The 6564-nt window shown below is 45.0% G+C and overlaps 1 pseudogene; it reads right to left on the reverse strand.

The window, feature by feature from the left end:
• Nucleotides 1-1871: 1871 nt before the first annotated feature.
• On the reverse strand, nt 1872-3424 carry LOC116906042 (annotated as a pseudogene).
• Between the last annotated feature and the right edge of the window lie 3140 nt (nt 3425-6564).

Raw genomic sequence — 6564 nt, forward strand, 5'->3', positions numbered from 1 at the left:
CGAATCCTTTCCCCCAAACTTCCTTTCATCAGAGTATCTTATAACAGCAAAGAAACTAGGACAATCTGGTTCACTGTATAAAAATCTGACATTTATTTTTATTCAGATAATTCCCGACCTAGATCAATGTCTAATACACTGACCTTAGGTGTGGGTACCGATTACAGAGTAAACTGGCATGGTTTACTAAGCTGCACATATCATATTAAGAAAGATGTGATTAAATAATTCATTTGAAACCAACAACAAAACAATTTAAATTTTACAGAACTGTCTTATAATTTTAAATGGTGAGGATTTTTTGATATGTAAAAAAATTAAATATTGTTTTATTTAAACCATAAAGTATGGCCCATGCATTTCAGTACTCCATATTTTCTAGGTACTTTCCATTTAGCCATTCCCCCACTGAATCCTCATGGCTGACCCGGGATAAGACAGCTGTGCAGATATCAGCAGTGAGGAAGCATGGCTGTGATACTACAGCGCTGGGCAGGGATGGAGCAAGCCTGTCACCTGGGTCCCACCCACAAGGAGCTCCACTCAGCCCAAGATGGTTCTTACTCACTATTCACTAATATCTTTATAACCCATCTCTGATCTCGAATTAAGTTATACATTGTTACACATAACGTTTGTTTCAAGCTGAATAGCATTAATGGACCGGCACAATGAGGAGTCAAAGTCAGTTATGGAGCTTGGCCAGAATGCAGCATTTCTCTGTGGCTGTTGCCTGACAGAAACGTGGTTCCTGCCCCCAGGTTCTTTGTTTGGCTATCCTTGGTGATGGGCCACACATAACCTGTAAGATTAAATAAACCCTTCTCTCCCCAAGTTCTTTTTTAATCATCTTTAGTCATCTGTGATAAACAGCAACAGAAAAGCAAACAAACATAAGTAGGAATATTTTTTGTTGTTTATTTTTGTTGTTGTTGATGATGTTTGGTAGGGTTTTAGTCTGGTTTACTGTGGGGTTTTTTGTTTTTTGTTTATTATTATTATTATTATTATTATTATTATTATTATTATTATTATTATACTCACTTGCATCCCCATTGCTGTCCCTCCTCCCTGTTCTCCCTTCCCACAGTCTCTATCCCATAGTCCCTCCCCTTCTCCTCTGAGAGATGAGAACCCCCTACTCTGCCACATCATCAAGTCTCTGCAGGGCTAGGAGCTTCTTCTCCCACTGAGGCCAGACAAGACTCCTGGATTAAGGGAACAGATTCCACAAACAGCCAAACAGTCAAGCTACATATGTGAGGAGGGGCCTTAGGTCCAGTCCATGTATGCTCTTTGGTTGATGGTTCAGTCTCTGAGAGTTCCCACTGGTCCAGGTTAGTTGACTCTGCTGGTTCCTGTCCCCTTTGAGACACTCAATCTCCCCCCACTCCCCTGCCCCAACTCCTCCATAAGAGTCCCCAACCTCCATCCCATGTTTGGCTGTAGGTCTCTGTTGTATCTGTCTGAGTCATCTGCTAAATGGAGCCTCTCAGAGGACAGGAATGCCAAGCTCCTGTCTGCAAGCATAACAGTATCATTAATAGTGTCAGGGCCTGGTGCTTGCCCATGGAATGGGTCTCTAGCTGGTCCAGTTATTGCTTGGCCATATCTCCTCAGTTTCTGCTCCTTCCCTGATTCCTGAATTCCTGTAGGCAGGATGAATTTGGGGTCAAAAGTTTTGTGGGCAGGTTGGTGTCCCTTTCACTCCACTTGGGCTCTTGGTGAACACGCCCGTGCTTCCCTTGTAGAGAACATGAAATTGAGTCGTATGCCGACTTCGATCCCTGCAGCTATAGTCTGTCTTTGAAAGCTGTTTCAGTGCTACGGGCCCTTGTATAACAGGGTAAGGTCCATCCTGGGCATGGAGTTCAGCTACTCTCGCCATCACTGCTAATGATGCCACACATGTGGGACCAGTCCAGAGGCTCTTGGCATGGCCGCTCCTCTTCTGAGTCCAGGGTTCAGTGATAAATCTCCCTAGGGAGATTCCTTTGTTTGGGAGTTTCATCTGAGCATTTCATCTTCGTGTCCAAGGAAACCACGTCAGCTGCCTCTTCCCGCTGCTCCTTTAGGTTCCGACACTTCTCCAAAGAAAGATTGCCCTTCAGGCCCAGTGATTCCCGCTCAGCCCTGAGGACACTCAAGCGCTCCTTGTGGGAGCGACAGGAACCCAACAGCTTCTTGTAGTTTCAGTGGGCACCACAAGCCTGAAGATAACGCCTTAGCCTAACCACAGCTGTGTGGTCCTCTCCACAGTAACCAGAGCCAGCCTTCTGGCCTGTGGGCTCTGGACTGGCATCTGATGAGGGAAGGGGAACGTTATGCCTTGCCGTTCTTAGAGCGGCTCTTTCTCTCCTCTTTGGTGTTCTGTCCTGCCTGGGAGTCACTCACTTCCCTCTGCGTGCCACTTCACCATTACTGCTGCCCAGGCTGCCTGTCTTAGTGCCTGGAGCGGCTGCTTGCACTTGCGTGCTGTTACCATCATCCTCGCTGCTTGTGCTCTGCCTTCTCTCACTCTCAGTCTGGATCCTGTCCTTGCTCTTTCTCCTCGTTAAGTGCTCCTCCTCCTCCTCCTCCTCCTCCTCCTCCTCCTCCTGTCCCCCACTACTTGCTGCCTCTCCTTCTCTTCTTGCTGTCTCCCAAACCTTCCGTTAGCCTCCCAGTCCTGATTTTTCTGCTCACAGCTCTTTCTCTTCCAGGCTGCCCTCTCCCCTTTGTTGCTTCTCCATCTGGGCTCCCTGTGCTTTCTTCTCTTCTCGGTCTTTACTTTCCTCCTGGCGTTTAGCGCCTGTGGTTCTCTCCACCTTTGCTCTGCTCTGTGCAGCCTCTCCCTCACTGCTTCCACTCTCTTCCTTAGCCTGCTTCCTATCTGCCTTGTATGGTGCTTGCTTGTTCTTGGACCCAACTTTCTTGGCCCCAGCTTTCTTTCAAGCCCCACCATTCTGTTGTTTTTTTCACATCACCATCTTCCTCAGTGCCCTCTAGACCTCACCTGAGCCGCTAGAGCCTTCTGCTTCCTCCTCACTGCTCTCCTCCAATCCCATCTCGGCAACCAGGTCTTTAGCTGTTCATCTGTGCTCTTAACTACGTCCTTAAAGGCTCTCCTTGGCGGTGCCTTCTTGGTTGTGCTGTCCTCTGTTGGGGGTCCTGAGCAGTCTGGACTGGATGATGTAAAGCTGGATGCTGAATTGAAGCAGAACCTTTTCCTCTCTGGGTCACTGCCGGGAGCAGGAGACCTCCTCGCTTTGATAAAGTCTAGCTTTCCGTCCCTGGAACCAGCATCCGCCTGCGACTTCAGCAGCTCTTCCTCTGCCAGCTGCTTCAACGCCTGCTCCTCCTCAGGTTCAAGATGACCCTGACCCACGTGAGTCAAAAATGCCTGTGGCACGAGGGAGTGGGGAAAACACAGAAATGTTTTCATAAGGCAGAGAATAGCAAAATAAATAAAATTATTCTGAGTTATTCTATAATGGCTTTACTGGGTTTATCTTTATCTGTAGATAGCGCACAGTTGCATGTGTCAGACATGCATGTAGTGGATACACAGGCTACGGATGCTGTTCACACATCCACCATGTACCTCTCCAGAGGACTTGCTGTCTCTTTCCAGCTCCTCCTGTCCCCTCATCCATTAGTGACCTCCTGAGGCTCTGACATGACAGGAACAGACTGTCCTGTGCCATCCACTAGGTCCTTCTCCCCAACACCAGCACAGCCCATGCAGATATCCACTGGGTCGGTCAATAGACGCCATTTCTCTCTTGCTGTCTAGCTATCAGCTAGAAAGGAATGAAGAATCTTCCAGATTGTTTTAAATCGGCTCCTCCCTTCAGCTCATGGATATTATTGTTTATGGGGAAAATGTCTGTACAGGCAGGAGAAGGGCCAAGACCATATAAAACTAAAGTTTTTTTTAAATCTAAAATAAACATCTCTGCATACCCCAAAGCTAGAAAACATTAGAAGTCAGATGTTCTGGGGGGAGGGGGGAGTCCCCAAGAAGAATTTATAATTCTGAATAGCATAACTTTGGTTATATGTCCTATTTATAGTTGCTCTGAGCCTGGAGGGAGGAGTGAGAAAGACTGAAGGAGCGGCTAGGGGTCTTGAGCACCAGTGTACCCATCATGGCTCTGTGGAATCTGACACCAAGCACAAAGCACTGGGGTGCGGGGGACGGGTCCTTCAGCACAGCTCTCAAAATAGCAGAGAAGGAGACTCACAGGACACACTGGAACAAAAAGATATAGAGAAGCAGATCTCACTAAAAGGGTCCATGCCCACTCTCCAGAAAATCAAATTTTTATAGCTACCTTCCCAGACACCAAGAAAAGACCCCAAACTTCACTAGAGCACAGGAAGACCCCACTAAATCAGCAGACATCTCAATGACTGACCATTAGAAAATGCGTCTCAAGCATCCTGCTACTCCGTACAGAGGTCTTCAGCTACTCGGTGAAAATGGAGAAGGCCTGAGAGTGTGCAAACAGCTAGAGGCCCTGGTGTGATCCGGTGGGAAAAAAGCCCAAAGGCACCACATTAGGTCTCTGATGTAGCAAATGCCTAGGTTCTGTAGTGGAGGACAAAACTGAATAAAGCGATGCATGGGGAAATCCACAGTAGGTGTTCAGTAAACGCTCCTTCCTTCTAGGGCAGTGGGGCTACTGGGTCAAACAAGGCCATATTCTTTTTCCTTGCCGTGCCATTACAATTACAGCCAAACGCGGGTCCCCTTCGGCTCAGGACTCTGGTTCCTTTGCTAACCTCAGATGCGTTGTCCGCTAGACCAGCACCTTCCAGCTCATAAACCTTTTTCTGGAAATAGCCTGCTGCCACCCTCCCTGTGGTGGACTCGCTGTCTGGAACGGAGATGAGACATCAGTTACACTATAGTTGTTACGAGTTGACACTCTCGAGCCTTTGCTAGTCTAGGTATGCATTATCATTCCGTAAGCTCTTGCCGTTTTAGGGTTCTGTGTGAGCTTTTTTTTAAACTGCATTTAGAATCATGTAACATGGCATTTATCTTCTTGGGCCCTACTTTTCCATCCATAGTGAAGACATTTTAATTACATTTCATTATTATACCCAGATTTCAAGAGCTCCCCTTTTTGACTGGATCTTCATCCCTCAGCACTAAAATGTTAGCCTCATTAAACGCTGTTATTTTTCTCCTTATTTCCAGTTCTTTTCAACAACTCTTCCACTCGTCATTTTCTCACTTTTGGCTACTTACGAGTCTTCATATCAAGTCCTATGTAGTTTCTGTCATTTGTGACTAGACTAGCTCACCTCACTTACGCCCTGCAGGAGGGGCGGCATCCGCCATTTTGCAGATTAGTCTCCTTATTTCTGATTGCCCAATATTCTAGTTTGTCGTCTTCTCTTCCCCATCCATCTCTGCCCACTTGAATCGCTTGCATCTGTTGGCTTTTGTGAATGTAGATATGCAAATACCTCCTTAAGATCTGGAATTATAGGATCCTGTGGTAGTGTTAGCTTAATTGGCGGGGAGGTTGGATTTCCAGTTTTATGTAGCAGCTGTACCATTGAAATTTCCACCTGCGGTGAGGATGGCTGTAATTTTCCTACATTTTTATACTTGTTTTCTATTTCCTTGAAACTGGCCATTCTAATGCTTTTGAAATGGTCCTGACCAGTGTTTCTCAAAATAAAAAAAAAAAAATAAAAAAAAAAAAGCAAAAGCAATCAACCAAACAAAACCTTCAACACTGACTCTAAGGGAAATGTTGATACATTAGAGAGATGCTTCAAAATCTTATCAGCAAGTGATTAGAAGGTCACATGCAGGTGCCATTTGTTAGCAAACAACAAACTTAGTATTATTTCAATAATATTTGACATGTGGACTGTACTCAAGAATATAAAAACAAAATATCTCCCTAGACCACGTCTATTCTTTTTTTTTTTTTCTTTTTTCTTTTTTTCAGAGCTGGGGACCAAACCCAGGGCCTTGCACTTGCTAGGCAAGCGCTCTACCACTTAGCTAAATCCCCAACCCCACGTATAAATATTCTTAAAAAATAAAGTTTATGCAATTTTTTTTAATTTTGACAATGAAAACAAAAATCTTCCCTGACGCTTATTACAGCAAATGAAATTTGTACCCTTTTAAAAAACAATTTTAGCATAAATCACATTTTTAATATCTTAATTACTAAAGAAAAGGACAGATAAGCCATACCTACTTGTCTAACCAGGAAATGAAGTATTGTATATTATTTGTTGTCTACTCTTAGTATATACATGTTTGTAATATGTTCAATGGCTGAACTGGAAATGTATACCTGTATAGAAAACCTGCTTATTCTTCAAGTCTTTTTCTTTTACTATGTGATTGGTCCCACTGGGTTGCCATCCTGTTTCTTTTTAAACAGCAGGACATTTTCACGTTTTAAAGGTTTCCCTCTCCAAGTACTAAATCACTTCAGGTTGTACCTCTGTCCCCTCCCACCCTTTGTATATGGGCCACTGTCATCTGCCTGTCTGTCCTTACGTCTTCCTCAAAGCACTGTTTACCACAGGAAGTCTCTGACAGAC

The sequence above is a fragment of the Rattus rattus genome, chromosome 7 (genome assembly GCF_011064425.1).
Source record: "Rattus rattus isolate New Zealand chromosome 7, Rrattus_CSIRO_v1, whole genome shotgun sequence".
Classification (NCBI taxonomy): Eukaryota; Metazoa; Chordata; class Mammalia; order Rodentia; family Muridae; genus Rattus; species Rattus rattus.